General features: G+C 42.7%; 1 protein-coding gene across 1 annotated transcript in view; it reads left to right on the forward strand.

Annotated features, from left to right (window-relative positions):
- The first annotated feature begins 1,809 nt into the window (after positions 1-1,809).
- Positions 1,810-23,099, forward strand: part of arhgap32a (Rho GTPase activating protein 32a) — a 118,246-nt gene continuing 96,956 nt past the window's right edge. Inside the window, exon 1 of the mRNA XM_036537797.1 lies at positions 1,810-2,201. The gene's annotated coding sequence lies outside the window, so the exon portion shown is untranslated. The remainder of the gene's footprint in view (positions 2,202-23,099) is intronic.

Here is a 23,099-nt window from a genome sequence, read left to right on the forward strand (position 1 = left end):
TCAAGCTGAACACTAGTATGTGGTGGCAAACAAAGTGTGACAGCTATGCTTTAAATGCTGCTGTATTAAACCTCATGCCTATAAACCTCAGGTTAAACCTCATGCGCATGCCATCACTTACTTCAGTCTCTAACCCGTGGAAATGAATCCCTCTCTATCCACCTCATTCAGCTTAAATCGTGGAATCAGATGAAATCTGGTTATTTTTACAGACATTACACTGAGGAAATGATAAAAGGCAGCATGTAACATTTTCTACGTAGCCCATAAAAATAAGATTTAAATCAACTTCAAATTTTGTACATCAATCCACAAAAGAGGCCATCTACACATTATTGAGAACACTGACAATTTTTCACCTTACAGTAGCCGCTGGTACTTGCTGCTCCTAACAGTTGATTCAGGGTCATCTTTGCAAACCTTAATCATAACCCCAACCTAAAACTGTTCCAGGGTCATTCAATGAATCAGACTTTACAGATCTTTACATATCACAATAATTTACAAGCTTACACACTGCCTAACTCACCATAAATATGACCAGTGATAATAAACTCCCTTAAAGACTAATATTATTGATGCCACATGATAAGGACACTATCATACATCTGAATAAAGACGTATTCTTAATTATGTGAGTCAAGCAACAAAATCTAAGCAGATAGTTTTACCACAGTTCATACTATGTCACTTAAAAATAAATAAATAAATAAAAAAGCTGAAATTCTTCTGCCTGGATTGTTCAAAGACTGGTTTGTCGAACAGAGCAGAAAAGTATGTGTCCTTTTATGTAACACTAATTATCGCCTGCTTTCTCAGTTAGGTACAGCCGAATGTCATCAGTCACTCCATGTGTTAATAACCTCCACGCTTTAATAACCCTACTGCCTGCAAGAAAAGGGTAGATTACGCAGGGTCGAGATGAGAGGATTCCGTTTCTGGAATGCACCTTGAAGGGGACGCTTAGCGGCAGCCTCTTTGGCGCTCGTCAAGACGCAGTCACCCTTCTCCTCCAAGATCTGTGACTGTTCCGTATAATAATAATTGTTGTGGGTAATGGATGTGTTCGCTTAATAGGCTGATGAGATGAAGAGGCTCTGCCTTGAGGTATTCTCCATACAGTACGTATACCCATGACTGAGCTGCATTAAATTGGAGTCTAAGTAACACCAATACACCCAGGTTTAAAATTTAAATGATCATTTCATTTTGGCCAATACGTTTCAGTTACCATGATCACCTCTCTCCTGCTTTCTCACTATTTGTCCAACCTACAACCTACATTAAAAACAAATAAACAAACAACAACAACACAAGACATAGGACTATAGAGTTGCTGATTAAATATATCACACTATTCAATATATTTGCGTAGTTGACCGAACACATAAGAAAACCCGAGCACTTTCAATAACAATGCAATGATGGATTGCGTTTGGGTTAACTTTAATCGATCTCAGAAAGTTTATAGCGCCAGTATAATTGGCAGACAAGACCACCTCTGTCTGTGAACTTCAGTTCCCATCAGCGCCCTCGCTGCTTGTAAGAGCCCGTTTGAAAAGGGCTGAAGTCCCATGAATAAGACGTTCGGTGGCGCTCTATCCTATCGAACGCAGTCTGGTTAACCCTTGCGCTCGTTCTCAATGGAAGGCGCATACTCGTCTCCGAACGTGAAAACTACATTATCCCTCCCCACAGCGCGTCCTCGTAAAACCCATGCGCGCACATTGTGGCGGGGCGCAGGGCTGGAGGTCCGCATGGATATCACGGCACTAATATTTCTGCAAAAACATAGCTATGATCGCTTACTATCCTTCGTAGGAATTTCACAATGAAAAGCCATGCGTAACAGACTTAATCGGAGAGGTCTTTTCCGTCCACGTGTTTTGTCTTGTTTATAGGGCGAACTATCTCGCTTACAGTTGACTTTGCAGTGTATTATCGGAATTCGGCTTCCAACATATCTGGGATTTCCTATACGTTAATATTCTGAAGTGCCGCCTTTTGGAGAATGCATTTTCCCGACCATTACAGGCAAGTGCCCAGTTCGCCCCGTTTGTAAGCGTATTCGGTTGTAGTACGATGCGGCTTTCTGGAGGCGGAGGATCAAGCGTTGCTGTTCCAGCTGCCGTGAAAGCGAGCGGTGGGGAAAAACACTGAAAAGCGGGAGAAATACGCCGGAAACCTTCAATCAGTTACAGGTAAGCGGAGGGAGCATGATCTCATACCACTTCGTGTACACACCTCTTCGCCGATAAGACGCATGTGTTTGTACGTTGGAGGGCATCGTTATGTGCTATCTGGTTTACGGTCACGTTCCGTGCCAAACGAAGAGTTAAACTGCGAGGCTAGCTGCCCAAGTACTGCATTCCAAGCAGAAAGTTGGGTCGTAATAGAACTGCAGTGAAGTTTAAAGGTGTACGATGGTGATTTTCTGGCTACAGTAATTATTTGGAGTGCCATAGTAAAGTAGTCTAAAGCGTTTGCAAATCAGATACATTCAAAGGGGATCTGCCTCACAAGAGACGCGCCCTCACTCATGGTCACCAACACGCAGCCAGTTGTTATAATTTAACATTTCAGTATGGGAGGTAAACTACGCGTTTGCTTGTCCTTCCTAAATAGTATCTCTTAATGAGTAGAGGGAGAGGGAGACAGTCTGTACGGCGGTGCAAGGTATACAGAAATTCACGGAAATTCTAGATCTCACTAACCAGCTTGAAAGCGACATTAAATCTGTGTAGCACGTTTTTCGACATCGGCCCTAACGCTGAGTACATATTACAAATGATAAAAATGTATGAGACCCAATGAGATCAATTAAACGTACAGTGAAACGAATATAGATGGCATGGCTTGGGTCATGGGGAATAACCTGACAGGGAATTATCAACGCGCTTAAAAATGAATGAGATGAAATGTGATGTGGCATGAAACATCACGGGCACATCATACACCGCAGAAACGGAGATTGCGAATGATGATATGAAAGCAATGTCAAGACACCGAGTGGATGCGTCATAATGACGTGAGGTGGATGGGAATAATTCGACTTTTTTGTGTGGATATTCCTACTTTTGTCGAAATACGTCACACGAATGATAACCATATGAACCACGCGGCTCCAAGAAGCAGGTCGTAATTGACCAATCAGAAGCCAGTGTAATGGAAGGGGGAGGAGGAACTGGGGATTTAAAAGTTTTTTTTTTTTTAACTTGCTACCCAGTTGAGGGAGATCAGCTGGGCCTGATTTAAAATGCCTGAAATTAAAGTCTCAGTGTATTTTGAACCCGTACTTAACTAACCTATGTTTGTGCATCTTCCAGACATTCATTCGCCAGTTCTTTTTGTTTCACTTCCAGATGTGATCTTGAATATTTTAAACTCTTGTTTGAGGTACCATTTCGTTGTAGTGATCAGCGTTAACACACTGGGGCTTTGCGTCTGATTTGCGTTGACATAGCTGATGATATTGCATCTTGTAGTCATATTAAATATTTCATCACAACCCTAGAAAATCCGAAATCAGTCTAGAAATAAGAAGAAACAAAATTTAGGTTCTGACAGTTTATGTCCACCTCCTTCAAATGAGGTTCTTTGCACCTGGTCTGCCGTGATACTGTAGCTTAGCCTACTGCATGCTGACCGCACCAGCAACATCACGCGAAAAACAGCCTCCAGTGTGGTTTGTGTCTAAAACACTGCGGAACGAGTCCTAAGGGAAAACCCTACTAAATGGCTCTGGGAATTTATTGGGCCTGTAGATTTGCAAAATATGGAATGCAAAATAATTACATATCTGTATGTTTGTTTGCTAAGCTTTACCAGTGAGACAGCCATTGACATCCCTAGATTCAAATGCATTCAGACTTTTTTTTTCTCAGAAACAGGCTTTTTATTCCGAGAAGACTTGCATGTTTTTGTTTGTTTTTTTTTTTTTTTTATATAAAAAATGAATCACGTAGCAATTGTTATTCACGTTATCTTGAATATGTGGTACTAATGGTGCAGTTGCAGCCGAACTGCAGTGAACTTCATCAGCTTGAGTGGCAGGGGTCATAGTTATTCCCTGCTGTTTTGTCCTTACCCCATGGCCCTGTGCCATTCTGCAGAAACTCAGAAACTCCTTGGGAACTCTGAAAGGTAATCTGTCTTTGTGTTTGATCGCTGTGCAGGTAACAAAGGTGGGTATTGTCACAGCTGTCTGCGTGGATAATTATCATATTATCATATTCAGTACACCTGTGCTGCTGTTTCTGTGACTCATGATGAATCACCCTGGGAAAAGAGCTTCAGCTTAAATAATAACCTAAACCATAAATACCCACCAACCACAAATAATGTATTGCTTTTTTCCTGTCTTGGAATTGTAGCATTCTGAATTGTATTGATGCTGTGTCTGATATTTCGGTGCAATGTACTAAGTAAACTCATCCTAAATAGTTGCCCGGTGACTCAAATTAAATGAGTGCTCTTGCTGGATTGTGAAGTTGGTCGGAGGCTTATGAAGAATCATTAGTCTGTGCAAATGTTAGACATAAAAGGGACAATTTTTCTTACTTCGATCTGAGCCTCCTTACAGCTGATCTGATCATTATAAGAAGATGATTAACATTGCTCCGTAAACCTTTGGGGTAAAATTAGGGCAACAATCGATCTGATGTGCAATCATAGCAAAAGCTCTCTGTTGCTGGTGCTGCAAGCCCAGACTCAAACCCCTCATTTCCTGCTGCAGGCTTTTGATGCAGCCTCTGTCTGTGGAAAGCAGATAACCCGAGATTCAGAGTGAATCGTGCTTTACAAGGAGCGAGTCAATACCCCACCTTTGAACATTTTCGCTTTCTGCTTCGTATGCTGGCAAGTCACACATTGATACTAGAAAAAAAGCAGGCAGTTTACTTACCCTGAGCTGATGGGCTTCTCTGGATCTGTTGCCTCAGTTTCTCCATTTAGTGGTTAATCCGGTTCTTTCTGAAGCCTGTGCTTTTGATTAGAAAATTATTCAACAAAATTTTAGGTTGAATCTTTGGGTGAGCTGTCATTTAGTTTCTACATGGCTTGTAGGAATTTTTGTGCCAGTTATTTCTTGATGGAGGATCTCTTATGAGTAGGCATTAGGAAAAGTGTTTTCAAATACGGTTGAATAATTGAATGAATGAGAGAAAATGAGGAATTTAAAACGTTAAATTTATTGATAGAATTTTATACACTGTATGACTGAGATGAAATGCTGAAACTCAGTCACAGTTTTGCCTAAACCATATGCTGAAGTGAATTTGATGTAGTCGTACTTATGGATGTGATGTCCAAGTGTCAGGCGACATTGTGTAGCCCAGAAGGCTGTTGTGATAAGTCAGTCAGGATTTCTCATGAATATCTTGTGTTTATCCTCCATTATACCTTTTTGGACTGTTAGTCTTTCAAAAGAGGGTAACTGCCGCAGAGCTGGAGATGTCAGTGCTTGTATATATGACAATGAACTGAGGTGAGCCGTCATAATAGTTGTGGTTTATAAGGAAGAAAATTAGTTCAGTCTGGCAGAAAAGTAGGACACAGCCATTGTACTAAAAAAAGTCTTGTCTGCTCTCATTTCAGGTTATTTTAGAAAATTGTACAAAAAAAGAAAAGTATATGTGTTGATTAATTTGATGAGAAGCCGTAATTGACTTGGCTTGACCCTCTGTGTGTAAATGCTGCTTGTAGGTGTAAATTCCCATGGTGCTGATGATGCTCACTTTATTTACTCTTTGCCTCACTGGCTGAGCATTTAATTTGAATGGTTTGAAAGGCGACCATGCACTGAGATGGAATGGGGGGGGGGGGGGGGGGGGGCGGGGGACAAGTACTGTAATCCTTAAGTGCTTGCAGTAGAATACGTACTTGGGTAGCGCTGCCTGGCGGAGTTTTTACTGTTTAGGTGAGGTATTTCATGGCATGCAGTCCAGATGGCTCTGATGTTGGTAGGGCAGGTTTCCAGCAACATTCTCTCTCCAGAAATATTTTCACCCTCTCATGCATAGTGCACTCATTTGTATACAGAAAATAAAGGCTTATTTTAAAACGTACAGCCTTTTGATTTGATTTTTTCATGCATTTCTTCCCCCCCCCGTGACTTGATCTGGTAGCATATTCTCTCAGTCTAAGTTTTGTACATGTTACTCAGTTATACAGCTGGATATTTACTGGGTTGCAATTCTGGGTTAAGTACCTTGCCCAAGGGTCCAGCAGCAGTGCCCCAACAAGGAATCAAACCTTTTGGTAATTAGTACCGCTCCTTACCACTATGCTACACTTCTGCCCAATGCCTTTTACATATAATACCCTTCAGAGACTGTTTGTGATGCACCGCGGTCAGGCACATGGGATTTCCTGTAGGTGATGAGTCGTCATCTTGGTACTGAGGTTAATGTTTCAGTTTTATATTGTAGTGCGAAGATATAGTTATAGTTATAACGTGGTCTTCTGTGTTTGCCCGTTTCTTCCTGAATGTCAATGTGCAGACAAAATAAGAGAGAAGGCTTGAGGTATCGGTTGGCGTTAAGCACTGAAGTGGTTTTGTGGACATTCATTGACTCATTTGATGGCAGCCTCTCGGTTCATCTTATTGGTGAGGTTGAAACTGGAGCCTCCCAGCTCATCTGACCTTCATCAGTATTTTCCAGGGCTTGTTTCAAGAATATGAATAAATGTAAATGTAAGAAGCATGTCAGTGAGATGCAGACACAGCTCCATCTCCTTCACAGCAGAGCTGGCTGTCAGATCAAAGCCACTTTTTTCCTGCGTTGGATCTTGCAATGCAGACAGCTTCTTTAATTCAGCAGGGGAGAGCCGTTGAACATACCTTATGTATGTTAGACCAGCCCTTTTTTCTTGCGGGGGAGGCAGGGTGGTGACTCTCTCCTTTGTAGCTCTTGGTAAATTTGTTTTGTCAGACTGTTACCTGTGTAGTTTTCACCGGAGTCAGTTTTGTCACAATAAAAACCAGGGCGTAAACTCGAGGTGCCATTTTTCTTATTGTGTCTGTGGTTACGGTTGTGCTGCTGCTGTTTTGACGTGCCCCTTGTCCTGAGCAGAGGGCCATGACAGGATGGGCTGGAAGGAGCGGGTTGTACAGTAGCAGCGATTGCAGCACGGCCTGTCGCACCTCATTAGTGCCGTTGGTGTGGGCCTCGTTAACTGGATCTGCCTCCATCGCCTGTGTGAGCTTGGCCTCTTTCCCTGCATTCACAGGGCCTTCTCATCTGGCCTCTGCGCCGGCTCTGTATCGGATGTGTCCAGTCATAGTTTTCCTAAGCCGGTGAGAGATTTCTGTTGGAGAGCCCTCTGGAAAACCAGAGTGGGAAAATAAGATGACAAGGCATGCATCCGTTTTTTTTTTTTTCTTTTCTTCATACATTCTGACCTTGATGTGTTTTTGTGTTGGCTTGCTCTGTGTGCTGAGGCTGCTGTGTCACACAGTGACAGGGCCAGTTTGATTGGTTTCCGAGCGGCTGCAGCCTCGGCAGATCTGAAACGGGGAGTGACAGGTGGAGAATTGCCTTTCTTGGAGATTTACCCGAAAGGCTGGCCCGCGGCGGAGTGTGGGTTAAGGGTCCTCAGCGCAGATGCGGGGCAGCCGAGGCGCTGGAATTAAAGTGGTTGTGGGTGGGGTGGCTCGCCTGGAGCAGCCCGAAGCCTGTGGTGTGGTTGTGTGCTTTCCGCGGGCCTGACTCCTAGCGTCCCCCTGCAGCTGACAGCGCTGTTTCTCGCTGAAGCGTGAGGAGGCCTAGGCGGCTCTCAGAAAGTGTGGGAATGCTTTCAGCCTGGGGGGGACAGACGGAGCTAAGGGGCCACCCCCCCCCATTCCCCAGCGGCCCCGCCCTGTGCTTCTGCCAAGATCCCCTCAGGTGAACTGGGATGCTTAAAGCGATTAGAGGCAGCGTGGCCTGACAGACAGCTTCGGGATGCGGCCGAGAGCTTGGGCGAGAAGAGAGGAGAGGAGAGGAGAAGGGTGGTGGCACGGCTCTGAATTATGCATGACTTGTCATCGTTGGCGGGAAAACCCCCCTACGTACACTGCAGCCCATCCCCCATTACACCCCCCCCCCCCCACTCATCACGCCCCTCCCCCTCTCCCATGGCTCGAGGTTCCCCGAGCCAACAGTCCTGCAGGCCAGGAGCTGCTGCAAGCCTTCTTCTGCTGCCTATTACTCTTCAGCTGCGGCTGTGCTGCGAACTGCCTGCACACTCAGTGCTAATTAACAACCGAGGTTTAGACTGCTTTTGCCCAAATGAGTTCTGTTCTTTTTCTTCTTCCCTTCTTCCCTTTTTTTTTTTGAAGTCATGATTAAACGGAATGATAGATGTCATGCCAAGTTAGCATTTTAATGACTCTGTGGAGTTCCCGTCACTGGAAAATTTAATTGTAAAAAAACATAAACAAATAATAGGACTTTACCGCCACAGCCTAATTCAACCGCAGTAGCCTCTCCGAAATTTTGTCTCAGTAAATTAAGATGAGTAAAACATTCCCATGTCTTGTGTAAGTGCAGTGGGAATATTCAACTGTAAATTAGCTGTGCGTTTTGTACGTCCACTGAAGGCTTCTCAGTCATAAGTTTCATTAGACAGGAGGCAGCTGGGCCAGTGTGTTGCATTTGGATTCAATAATTCAAAAAAATCAATTTAATCTTCCAGTCACTGTTCTGGCTCCAGTTTATCTCCCTTAGTTTGCAGGGTTGGGGGGGGGAGTACGCTGAGAGAGATGCTGTCCAGCACAGAATTCAAATGGAGATGATCACCTTAACTTGCCTGTCTGACCAGGGATGGGAAGGAAGTTCTCACAAATGATTTTGTCCCGATTCTTGCTCAGATGGAGGTGAGGAAACCCTGTTCTGCTGTGCCCAGTCATGTAGAAATATGCAAGATTGCATTATTTTTTTGGTCTCTCAGCAGTAACAGACACGCATTCACAGTATTGCCATCCTGTGTGGAACTTGCTTGGCATTTTTGTAGGTGGAAGACAAAAGTGGCAATGGTGCATTATCACTACAGAAGGTTTTACATCTTTCTGCATCTTTGCACATCTTGAATCTGACTAAAACTCGCGCAGGAAAAGTGAACTTGTTTCAGCTGAGTGCCTGAGAAATGGTGGTTTCATATTTTGTGGCCATGCGATATTTGCAGCATAATCTCTCCTGCAAGGGATGCTGTTTTTCTCAGTGTGTGTGTGTGTGTGTGTGTGTGTGTGACCAGTGTCCACATTGCTTTACCCAGGCATCTGTTTTCCATGTGTGTGTTTGCATTTTCGCAGTTGTCTGCATTTTTCCTTGTGTGCTTGGGAAATGCCCCAAGCAAGGAGACTCCTTTGAAAATAAAAGCGTTTTCAGCAACTGCTCTTTAAAAGAAGCGGCAACAAAAATATTATTACATGGAAGTGTGCTGGTGAAGGCATTCCTGTATTCTATGCACTGGCACAGAGACATTTCTTTACTGAATTTTGTGTAGCTGATGTGGTATTTGTTGAAAGCAACAAGTGGTGACTTGTATTTTAGGTAATGCCAATTTCTTAGTAAAAGGGTGCTGATCATTTGTGATCTTTGCTTGCTGTGTTGGGGCATGATTCCACGCCTGTAGCCTAAACTGACACAGCATCTGTGTGCAGACCCATGGATCATTTTAATGTTGTTACACACACTGACGGCACACTTTCTGTGCTGCTGCCTGTGTGCTGCTTGAGACCAGTAGTTTCAGAGGTTTGCTAAGAATTCAGTTTTTAGTTTCAGTACCAACAGTATTAAGGTTTGTTTCACACCATACCACATGAGCTTGAGTTTGAGTTTTTGAATTTTTAACACTCCCTACACAGTGGGGTGGGGGGGGGGGGGTAACATTAGGTATGGTTTTAATGTCAGGATAAGCTCAGCTTCCCCTCACACAGAGCTGTGGAGGGAGCTGTGATCTGAGTGATGGAGACAGTTTTAAGAGGTGCGTTGGTTGGGGTTTACCAGAATGACATATAAACGAACGGTTACCATCTATATTTAAGACTAGGGATAATATTTCCAGCTGGCTTTTGGTAGAGTGCCCATATAAAAAGTGTTTGTGCGAAGGATTACTTTTAAAAATATAACTGAAGTGTTTACTGTGCTCTTAAGTATTTCACAGTATTGTGGAGTAGGCTGTGGTCTCCACATATTGTCCGCATATTGGTGGTTTCCTCCGACGTTTTACTGGAGAATTGAATCATCATTTCACCTTTTGAAATCCTTCCCATTTGTTGCTCTGGATATTTTGTGAAGAACGTGATTGCAGGTTTTATTTTTATTGGTCGTGGCCTCCTTTGGTGATGCAAAACCACCTCTTAATTTGAAATGCTGCTTTTGAGTGCATGGAGCATGCTGTGGGCAATCTCAGACCTCTCTACCCTTACAGCTCTCTGTCCAAACGCATGGCTGCTTGTCATATCCCAAAAGGATCAATCTCCTCTTCACAGTTCTCATTAAGGGCCCAACTTATAATGAAGACTGTTGGCGAGAGGATGATTAAAGTTGAATCATTACTTCAGATTTTTTTTTTATTCCTTGAAACCAGTGTGAAATATTGATGATGTCCTTTCTAATGGCAAATGCAAGAGAGCAAAAGATGAACACTGAAACCATTACAGGAACGTGATCGTCCTCGTGATCGGAATGGCAGAATTAACACATCTTTGTTAAATTCTCACAACTGACAATCCATGAATGGCTTCTTTCTGTACGCTTCCTAAAGTGCAATAAAAACTGCGGTGGAGTGGCGGTGTAGCATTGTGGTAAGGAACAGGGCTCATAACTAAGAGATTGCTGGTTTGATTCCCTGCTGGGGCACTGCTGCTGTACCCTTGGGCAAGGTAATTAACACACAATTGCCTCAGTAAATATCCAGATGTGTAAATTGTGTAATAATGTAAAAAATGTAACCTATGTAAGTCGCTCTGGAGAAAAGCGTCTGCTAAATTCCCATAATATAATGTAAAAACCTTTAGACCCCTCCAGGCAGCCCAGTTATATTAGGAAATGACAGCCTGACTGAACCTATTTCTAAGTATATTGAGCTCTTCATTAAGCTTTTTTTGCCTTTGCTCCCAGCCTATATTCAAGACACCAGGATGTGCTAAATAAAATCAAACAAATTAACAGTATAGGCACCTAAGCTATTGTGGCTACCATGGATGTGGGGGCTCTTTATTCGATGATCGACCATGAAAAGGGTTTTTCTGCACTGAGACACTGTCTCAGAAGAGTCTGATTCTCCCCTATCAGAATTTTTGGTTTGTCTTACTGAGTAGACCCTGAACAATAACATTTTTATGTTTCGAGACAGCATACACAGGCAGGCCAAAGGTTGTTCCATGGGGGCTTTTTACAGTCATCCCTATGCTGTTATTTACAGTAACAGTCAAAAGTTTGGACATACCTACTCATAGAAGGGTTTTTCTTTATTTTTACTGTTTTCCACATTTTGGAATAAAGGTAAAGACATCACAACTGTGAAATAACACACATGGAATTATGCAGTGACCAAAAAAGGGTTAAACAAATCAAATCTCTTATATTTTAGATTCATCAAAGTAGCCAAAAATAATTTTCAAAATTAAAAAAAAAATGGAAAGAATTTCACATATAGATATCAACTTCACTATTTATATTTGTCTAATGAACAAATTTCAAGAATTTAACTGCAAGTCATTAGATCAAAATGTCTTTCAATGCATGTTTCCCATTATCTTAATCAGGTGTGCCCAAACCTTTGACTGGTACTGTATGTGGGTAAATGGGAGGAGGGCTTTGTTCATGACCCCATTAACAATGTACTTCCTGATTGATGCATGTGGTGGAGATGGCACATTGATGATATGGGTTTATTTAGGACTGAGGACAAACTCATCACCTCTCACTAGTGTCTTAATAACACCATCAACCACACTACTGGAGTACAGTACAGAGCATGTTCATTCATCTTGCAATACCATCCTTCAGGCTAAGAGTTGTTACCCAGAATAACTGAAAGAGAATATGCCATTTAGACAATTTAAAAGAATTCTCAGAATTTGCTACCACGACAATGATTTCAGTGAAAAGGTCAAAGACATACAAACTCGTTTTCTTGAGTGTGGTTATATCAGCACAGTCTTGGGGGAAACGGCTAAGCATGTTGACTGCAATGCTTTGCTACAGAGAACACCAACCCACGCTTCACCTGGCAGTTTTCTTCTTTACAAAACACAGCACAGTAGCAGATAGCATTAAACGTGTCAAAAAACTGGGATATTATTCAGTGTGATGCATCTCTGTGAGACATTTTACCTATGCTGCCAGTTTTTAGCTTCAAGCAACCACCCACCCTGAGCAGCAAACTCGCCCACTTGTTTCCTGCCTACTGACCCTAAACATACCTGGTTGCCGGTAAAGCCGTTTGACTCCCGTCGGTGTGGTTATTTCAGTCATTGCTGTGCTCTCAAGAGGAAGCTTGCCTGGGTGTTAAGACTAATACTGAGTACAAAATTAGGCACTTCTAAAACTGTAAGACAGCTTTTGTGATGTGTAGAGATGAATGCGCACAGTGTAAGTTCTTCTACATTGGATGGACAAAGAGACGCCTACAAGACAGGTTAGCTGAATGCAAATGTGCTGTCCCTTTCAATAATGAATGTTAAGCAATGCCATCCCATTTGAAGCAATAACACAACAATAACCCGTCAGTCCTAACAGCCATGGCTATTGACCATTGATTCTAGACTCCATAAGAAAAGCTGACATTATTAAGTAATTAAATCACTGGGAAATGTTTAGGAATTTTAGACTAGGAGCCACTCTGTCTTGGTCTTAATGAGGATGTTGACCTATTGTCTGTAAAGCATACATAGTTAGCCCAACTGGCGTCCTCTGATGGTATTCATACTTTATGGTATGTGATTGGAATGTGTGGATTTTTACTTTTGGTCGTTTTACATTGTGTTGGCTTACTCTACAATATTTATGTATATACTTTCTTGCATTTCTTGTAATTTTTCACTAGTTTACTTCCTTTAAACAAGTGAATACTCATGTTTCACAAAAGTCGTCTGCGTTTAGGGAGGTGACTTCATCTAATCATAGGTCGTAATTATCTAGACTTCCTGATGTGAATTCAAATTTATTTCACCTGTCTTCTCACTACTGTCTGTAAAATTCTCTATAAGCTTGATGAACTGTATGCTGAAGGCACAACACCTGAAGATTTCAGTATTTAAAGTATGTGTAAATAACTGCTATCCAATAAAGGCATTTTAAAGGTATTGTTCAGCGTAGCTGAGTGTCTTGGTTCTTTTTTCCCCTCCTATATTGTGCAGTTTTGTAGCCAGCAAGCATAGTTGCAGGTATTCAGTTTTTTTGCCAGTCAGAGCACATTTCTGAGAGGCACAGTCTTGCACATTTGGCCCGGACCGCGGAATTGTGGGACAGCGTGGAGATGAGTTCTGGTCACTGAGGGAGGTAAAGGAGTGGATTTATGGAAGTGTGCCTGGGTGGCTGTGTCGCATTGCAGCTCCACTGGGGGGGTCTGGCAGGCAGGTAGGTGGGGAGAGTGGGGAAGGCGAGGGATACAGTCAGGGGGCACAAACCTGCGGGAACGTGACCTTAAAACAAACTAGGTACTAACCAAGCCTTTAGCCATATATAAACTGGAGCTGGGCACCCTCGAATCTACAGCTACCCCAGTATATGACTGTTCTAGTGAGTTCTGAAAGCAGTGGGTATGTCTTGCCCTGTTGCTTGGTGCAGTATTGGTACTGTGGGACTGTTTTTTTCAGATGTTAAAATGTTGTTCCAGTTTGAAATGTGTTATGCCCCAGGCCACTGGCCCCCTGATTGGAGTGTTCTCAGTAAGTCATTGTTCTGAAGTCGCCGAGTCCGCACTTGACTGGATAAAAGAGCGAGGGGTTGTTGGAGTGTATAATTTGTGCCGTCTGGACTGGGGCGTTCATCACCGCTCATGACCTCCGGCCGTGTTTTTAATCCAATAAAATATGATGTCAGGGGCCAGTACAGAATCACAGTAACTTGCATCGCACAAAGGACAGCGGCACTAATTTTTCCATAGCAAATAAACCATATTTATTAAATATGACTGATATAAGAGTGTTTTGCCTAGCTGTTCCTCTTGGCAGGCGTGAATTAAACCTCCAGAGCTGCAGTATATTTGCTTTGTTTTGCAACTCGATGAAAGGCCTCACTATTTCACTGCCACTATTGCGCTGCAGAAAAAGCCTGAGGCGACCTTTAACCCCTGACCTCAGCCCTGAGTGTGGAGGGGGCTTTGTTAAGCAGGACCGAAGCGGGACGTGGCCGAGTCCAGCCTCTCTCTTTGGCGACATCGCTGACATTATCGGGAGTGGATGTGGAGAAGCTTGTCAACACTTCTCACAAAAATGAGCACAACAGAAGTAGCAAACTTTGGAAAAACCAAATAATTTTAACATAATTTTAAAAACCAACAAACAAAGAAACCAGTCTGAGCAAACAGTCAATACAAACAAAATGAGCCCTTTGCTCTTAAGACGTGCAGCTGTATTTATTAGGCCTTTAATTAAGCAGGTGTGGCTCATTAACCAATGGGCTGGTTCACATAGATAAAGACAATCACCACTTGCCAATTAAACAGTTAACCTGTACGGAATGTCACTGGTGAGTGAGCACGGTTATTTACAGTGTTGGAAATTGAAGACGACAGTCCTTACACATTCAGCAAGTGACAGTGTAAAGAGTTTTGGGGAAAGGTGAAGGTTCTTCACGGTGGACAACGGCCTATTTTTTCCCCTGCTCCCTCCACAGTTGTGCTGGCGAGATGCTCCTGCGAGAGGTTCCTGCAGGTTTCTTCTGCAAATTTCTCGCATATTCATGGAAGTGGCTGGAAGATGGCCAGGGCATTCTTGGAGGGGGAATAATGAACTTTTGCTGAAAAAGAGTAGATCCATTCGGAGCCTTCCTCCAGTTGGCAATGTGTGTGTGGAACTCGATGAAAGTATAGAGGACTGACCGAGAAGGTACCTTAGGTTCTATAAAAAAATCATAATAGAGGAGGAGACAAATTCCCTGATGCTGTACTCTACTAAAGACAAAGGCGATGAGACTGTAATCAAATCGCAGTGTTTAGCTAACCAGAGAACACTCCAGAGATGCGTTCATTCTTCACCGTATTGCGTTAGGTGCTGTAGATTGGTGTCATTATTAAAATATTTTTCCATCTTTTATTTTTCTGTTTTGGTACACAGCAAACAAACACTTGGCTCAGTGATTGAATATAGTGATTCATTAGCACTTTTTCATCATGTTAGCAGCGTGATGAGGCCCCTGCCATTATGAATTTCAAATGAAGGGAACATCTGATATGCAGAAATTGATTAGAAATGAAGTAGTTTTTTAATCGAAAGCTTTTAATGTCTTCTTGCTTCATTGCAGTCTCATCTGTCCTGTTAATAAGTTGCTCTCAGTTTTCATTTCGATTTGAACATGGCAAATAATGGCCCTTTGTGATGTTAATGTTGAATTTGTGTCATTAGTGAGAAGTGCACCACATGAAAAACACAGGATATGGTTATGAAATGGAGACGCAGACCTGTGTCAGCTTAATTTTCAGTGTTTGTGTGTACATGCATATGGCAGTGAATGACGTGACCAGGAACGCTTGTGTGTCTATATGTGTGTGTGTGTGGGGCAGATCTTTGGCGTCGACATGAGGAAAGTGGGAGACTGCACCTATTGCCATCAGCATGCTCAACAACAAGGAAAAGGCACTTTTCCTAATGACCCAATGCATAGACACACACACACACAAAAGCGCCCTTGTATTGGTCTTGTTGCTCTGGCGTCAGAAGAGGGAGTAGTACTTTTCACTCACAGAACAATGCAAAGGCAGACAGTCACAGGCCCTGGAAAGGCACTGTAGGCCTTTAAATTAAAAAAAAAAAATCAATCAATTGATTCAAATCAAAAATCAATTAAAATGATACATATCTTGTTAATTTAGTCAATGGAGACAGGTTTACAAGGCAATATGGGTTTCAGTCATAACATGATGATTATTGTATAGTTTTTTGTGAAGGTGTGCAGGTACCCCTTGCTTGCACAACTCATAGATACAAGTCCCCCACTAAGGACTAATTAGTCTGATCAAACCCTGCCCAGTTAGATACCAATCGACTGATAACTGGTCAGAATCCAAGACAGATTGATTTTATTCAATTCAGTAACTATCTCAGTGTGGGGAAAAAGTCCTGCTGAGTGCACCCACAACAAAGAGTTATTAAGCAGTAGCAACACTCACCACCCCTGTCTTACACTGTCCGTCAGCACACGGGTCTGTAACAGCCATCCACCGGACGTGGACAGTTTTGGTCATTGCAGCTTTCGTGAATGTGACACAAAGTGGCCGCGTGGCTCTGTGCATGGTGCACTGCGAGTACAGGCTGCGTTTCCGTGCGTTTCCTGGGGAAATTTACATATGAATGTTGCAGAGGAAATTACGGTCCTAAGAGCCGCCGAGTTGTAAACAGGGGCCCCACAAGAAGCCGCCGGTTGTAAACAGGGGCGGCTTCTTGTGGGGCGGGGGCTGTCAACTACGCATGCAGGACAACGACAATGACATGGACTGGCACTGGTGTCACATTCCAAGGGTGCAGATGTAGGAAGCTGAGAGAAAAAAAATTCTGGTAGGGAAGACCCTCACCATTGGTGAATGTCAGATTCCAGAGGTTCCCACCAATGGGGAAATTATGCAAATGGTTTAAGTCACAGTATTGTGCCCAAAGCTAAAGGTTTATACACAGACAGTTGTTCCAGACACAAACACAGTCATACAAAAACTACAAAGTACAAAAACTGTATAATAATAAATTAAACCAGTTTATTTTATATGCATACATAAATAATTATCCAGTATCCAATATTGCAGATTGCAAATGTGTGAATGGTGAGGGTCTCCTGTGGAAACACACGTTGTTCTCATTCTGCATTGTCAGAGTAATCTCAAACATCTCCAGCACTCAGAAATAGCAAGTTGTTGTAAACAACCGCTCACAATAATTTTCTGTCAGTGAAATCATTATCAACATGAAACCCAAGTTACAACAAACAATCTTGCTGCCTCTCAGAAACTAAACAAGCACTGTCCCAAAGCTATTCCATGCCAATAAGCCAAGTTTCTGCTACTCTTAAGTAACTTGACCCTGTTTTTTTTTTTTTTTTCCTTCATAGCAACTGAAGAGACTGTGGTCATTCAGGCTTTACCACATTAGTGTTTCTAATGCCAAACATTATGCAAAATAAGCCATACAAGAATACAAAATAAGGGGAATAAAAAATAAGAAAAACCTTTTTATGAATGTCATGTATTTAAGTGTTAATGGTCGTGGGGATTTGCAGATTCCCAAACATGAGAGGTCAGTATTGAAGGAATGAGGAGCCTGTTCTGGACATGGTTTGATTCCGTGTAGGATTAGTTCTCCCATTTATGCTTGCGGTCTTTTGATTGTCCCCTTCATACACAGCAGAAGAGAGATAACTGCCCTGTTCAGCTGTATCCTGCAGCTCCCAAGGGTTCTCTCTGCTCCTGCTTTTGTTCTGACTTGATAAGAGCTCGGCAGCGAGAGAAAAGGGCCACGTTTAGCTCCGAACGCATCTTTTTAAATTATTCAGTTTCCTCATCCAGCTGAATCCCTGCCTCCGTCTCTGAATTCAGCCACTTTGGATACAAGTGGCGGACTGGGGAAAGGGTGGCGGTTTGTTATTGGAAATAATCGATTTGTCAGTGTGGCCTAAAAGCTGTCTGTCACGAATATGAATAACAATATTACTGCAATGAGTCATATCTAATTTTTCAGTACACTATTTTCTATGGGTTTTATTGGTTTCACCTGCAAACCATCAAGCAGTTTAATGTTTTGATAATGATTCCTAAATCTACTGAGTTCAATTTCAATTTTTGCACAGTTGCTTATGCAGTGAGTTCCATCTGAGAAACAAGGCAGCAGCTGAGACTTGCTCTCCTAAATCAATCTTACCTTTGTGCTCACAGAACAGGTGGTAAATCTTTCAGTTTCTGAGAGTGCCCTCTAACCTTACCTTTATTTTTAAATCCCTTAGTTATTCAGTCTCCAGTTGTGAAATTGCTTATAGAATTCTGCACTCTGAGCTGACATACTCTGGTCATTTTTGATCTCCAGGGTCTGTGGACCTGTGTCTTTTACCATCCTGTTCATAATTTCTCTGTTTTTATCTTTGTGGGAGTCCCTTTGGCTCAGACTGGAGGCAGAGGCCCAGTGATTACTCTCTTTCTGAATGGAACTCTCTCCATATAGATGTCTCTCTCCCAGTATTAGACCACAACCCTGGATATTGTCATAAAAGATTTACCATGTTCAGTGGGAGGACAGCCAGCATATCCACCTAGAAAATAAAGGCTTACGGAATCTTGCAGGTCATGGGAGGAGCAGAAATCCTTTTGCAGCACATCTTGGCTTAGCGGATGCACTCATCCAGTGGGATATACATAGGTAGCAGTTGTTTTCACGTGTTATCTGTTTAATACATTTGGATATTTGAGGCGATTTGGGTAAATAACCAGGCACATTGGTTTGCAACAGCAGTGTCCCACCTGGGAATGGAATTGGTAACCTTTGGGGCGAAAGCCTTGCCCCTTATCGTTATGCCAGACTGCTTCCCCTTGAAGAGTTTATTAACCAATAAGGCTAATTCAGGTGGGTATCTCAGGGCTTTCTCTGCGGAGGTGATGTTGATGGGGGTGTGTCACTTTACTGGGTAAGACAGGAGATTTCGCCTACATGCGTTAAGTTCATTCTTGCGATGCAGACGCCTCCTCCAGGTCGGGGTTTATCTGTGTTTTACAGCCAGTGCGTGTTCCCGGTCTCCTTGGGAGTAATTCCCCTCCTTTATACTGAAGGATACCGCTTCATTTTCGTTTTTCAAGCCCATTTCTCAAAGCGGCACTGCTTTAGAGCCCGGGGCCTGAGCCGTTAGCTGCATCAGGCGGCGGAGTCGTGAGTCATCAGTGTAAGGGATGGCTTCCGCTCCTAGTGCTGGCTGCTTCGGTGGCTTTGGGCTCCCTGTAATTTGCCTGAATTGTAAATCTGAAGGTCAAAGGGCTGTGGAACCTTTATCTTGCAGCATGGTGACTGGGAGACCTGAGGGAGCCGGGAGACAGTGACTCTTTATTAGCGCAATCTGCATGAGGTTGTGTGTGTTCTGTCAGCCTCAAAGGGTGTGGGGAAGAAAGGGAAAAAAGTGACTGACACTTTAATCCAAACTTCCACAGGTGCAGAGCGCCTTGAAGAGTCCCGCCTCTAGTCTGTTGATATTGGCTTCTTTTGTGAGAATTTGACAGCTCATGTACCACATTTCCCTCTTATATTCCGAAAAGGACAGACTGAATTTGAATAATGCTGTTCTCACACTGCAGGTTCCCCTTCAACTGTTGAATGCTTTGAATGCTGTCAACAGTTAAATCAGCACTCCTCAAGTGTACGGGTGGCTCCTGTGATTAGCGTTATAAACCGATATTTTGGGAGGTGTTGATGAATTAACACTGTCAGTGTAATTGCCCACACACGGGAAGTCTTGGAAGACACACCTAATCACCTGGGAGGTGAAAGCTAACTCAATGAAGGTGTGACGCTTTTAACACTTGTGGAGTGTGATTTAACACTTGTTTAACACTTGGCAAATGTAACATCTGTTAGTGTTTAGTGGTTGCAAACACGGGAACGCTCGATGGCGCTTAGATTTAGGAAAAAGCATGAGCAGGGAAACATGGAATCCACAGTGCTTACCTCCTTACTGATGCCTTCACCTGTATGCGGGACAAAATGCTTCCACAAACTGGAAATAGAGAACGCACCATGACACCAACCGGTGGGTCACAATGCTTTTCTGAATGCATAACTTGTGTTTCTCTTCTAGTCCCGGGCTTGACTTGGTGACAATCCAGCAGTTACCAGGAGCTACATGAGTGGAAGGCCCAGATGTTCCACTGTTAAATATTTAAAAGGGATTAATAAAGTAGATTACTGAAGCTATTTCAAGATGTATTCCATCAGTGGAATAAGAGGATATGTCTGAAAATAATTTAAAGGGAAATTTCACTCTGGCATTAAGGAAGTATTTTTTTACTTGAAGGATTTTAAATTTATTACATAGCTTACCACGTTTCAGAGTGAAAGCAGAGAGTCTTAGAGGGCTCCCCTAGCAACCTGGCCACAACCTGGCTAGATACACTCGAGTGTCTATCTTAAATTCAGAATGATGATCTTTTACGCTAATTTAAACATACGTATTAGTTAATCCAGCAGTTCAGGAAAACCTCATGTTTTACTTTTAGCAGTGTAGTTGCATGAGAATGACGCCTCAAAATTTCCACTGACACCAGACAGATTAACACTCTTGATTGTAACACTGGCTCTGCAGGGTTCTAGAATGCTGACGCAGGCACCCTGACGATACTGCTGTTACCCAATCGCTGTGGTGATTTGTCAGTAACATGGTGAAATTTTAGCAAGCGTTACTGAAAATAACGGTCTGCTTCTGCTTTTTTATTGCTGTGACACCTCTCTGTGTTTAGATTACATCACGTTACATCCAGAGCCACCTCCGTAGCTCACAGTTCTGCATTTTATCCTTTTACACAGCTGGGAATGTACTGCCTCGCTCTGAATAGCAGAATCGTGACCTCCTCTTGGCTATGCCTTGATGTGAGCTAATTATTGTGTGATTGCTTGTCTACTGTTCGAGATTTCAGCGAGGCAGGTTAGAGTCTATCCTCCATGGGGGATTTTGCACAATGATTCTTTTTTTGGTGGTGGCGGGGGCGTGGAGAGTTCGCCTATCATCAGAAAATTCCAGTATCATCATTGGAGTGGTGTGATCAAGGCACATTCAGACATCTAAATCTCTTTCACCAATTTTATGCTTTTGGTGCAGTCTTTACATCTGGAAATACAGAATTTTTACAGTTACACCACCCAGATAAATGGACACACAATTGAAATTAATCGGAAAATGAGGTTGAAATTAAATATTTTAAAAGTAGTAAACTTTTGTTTGTATATAATCGAATTAATCCCAAATACAGAGCAGCAGAATGAGGAAGTGGTTCATTGTGGAAGAGAAGCCGGGCAGGCCTTTTTGCCCTGGACTAGCTTTGCGTTCATGCTTGGCTGTAAAGCTTTATGTTGGAACATTCGTCACCTTGAACACAGTGTGAGGCCAGCGGAACCAAGAGTTCCCTCATAATCCCTTCTCAGATGACTGCAGATATGGTTGGAGCTACCAAATCACTGACTCGAATGAACCAATCATAATAGCAAAAACGCCCTGATTGGCTCAGATTAGGGTATTACTGGTAACAGCTGAAGGCCCTGACCGTTTGGGGATGTCTCATCGTTTGATTGGAGTTTATCAGAGTGAGCTGTGATGTCTGTGATGGACTAGCACTATTACAAAAAAGTACCATTCAGAACTGATGTTAGGAGAAAAAAATGATAGAGCTCAAGTTGTGCTCTTCGTCTTTGTATTCAAATGCAAAGTTCAATAGCAGCAATTAATCTTGCACATTCAGTCTTGAGTCTGAAATGCCTTAATGATTTGTGTCTAATGGAGCCATTACAGGATTAATAATGATAAAATAATTTTAACAGGCATTGAATTAAAAAGTGTGTTCCTTTGTGTTCATGAGATGCATGTTTCATTTTAAATGACCTTGAAAACTGTGATTCTGTGGGGGTGGGCCGCGGGGGTGGAGGGTCACTTTGACTTCTTTGTGGATGAGTAGAGGTTTTATGTTTATCCTGTATATCAGCAATTGGAAGTTCTGAAGGTTTTGATGCTCAAGTCTACTATGATATTGTAGTATTTTCAAGGCAAGGTCAAATTCACCAATACGAGTCACTGCTTGTAGGAGGAAAAAGGTACATGATGATTAAAGAAGATGATTAAGGCATTCTCTTATTCTTATCATCCATTTTGAGCAGTCTAATTGCTGTTGGATGAATAGCTATAATGTTATTACACTAGTGTATTATTACACTAGATATAGCTGTGAATGAATGTACGTGGCTGAAATTCCTCTTGCTCTGGAGATATATTTAAAATTGTGGACTAGCCTTATTAGTGTTACTGTTGTCCGTAAGTAAGGGTAAAGATTCCTGCTGCCATCTCTATTTGACTGGAGTACAAGTCATACAAGATACAAGTACCATGAAACACCAATAAAATCCCTATGAATTAAGAGGCAAACTCTCACCCATATTGAGCATGTCACATCTTGCTCAGCTCAGAAGGTGGAAAGAACAGTTTGAATGTTAGCAGGCTGCAGAATACCTGAGGATTGTCATGGGAGGTAATATGTGCAAAAGGGCAAGGTGTAATGCTTAGCAATCTTGCACACCCTCCCTTTCACATGAAAATCAAAAGACCTGCTTATTTAAACCACTAACGCTCAGCAACTGTAAAGAAGTGAGATCGGGACTGGAAAAAGGGGGCCTAATGAGAGATGTCTCCGCAGCAGACCTTTGGCTTCTGCCGCACACGGTTGTGTGCGAGAGACTCCGATGACTGTTTGGCGAGCGAGTCCAACGCTATCAGCCCGGTGAGGCAATTTGCCATCGGAATAATAATGTTAAACAAACAGGAATTCTCCGCTCCCTTTATGCGTTGTGTTTGGAAGCGTTCGGCGCACACAAAACTCGGCAGAGAAGAGCATGTGACAGAATCAGGCCACAAAAGTGCATCTTTAATAAGCGCTGATAAAAGGGGAGGGGAACAGTGGCAGTGCGGGGGCCAGGAGTCTGTCTGACATGTGAACTACAAGAGACAAACACGCCACAAAAACAGGGTTTATCAGAGAATATGGGCGCGTTGGCAACTGCCTGGAAAGCACAGGAGATTTACTGAGCAGTTGAGAGGATGAGTGGGTCTCCGGGCCAGGGTTTTTTTCGGAGATTTAAACATTAAACAGCAATAGCTGGAATACAATTGCATCTATTCAGTTGTTTAGTATCTGCCTGGAATAGAGACAAGCAATCTTCTCAGGGC

The sequence above is a fragment of the Megalops cyprinoides genome, chromosome 9 (assembly GCF_013368585.1).
Source record: "Megalops cyprinoides isolate fMegCyp1 chromosome 9, fMegCyp1.pri, whole genome shotgun sequence".
In the NCBI taxonomy this organism is placed as follows: Eukaryota; Metazoa; Chordata; class Actinopteri; order Elopiformes; family Megalopidae; genus Megalops; species Megalops cyprinoides.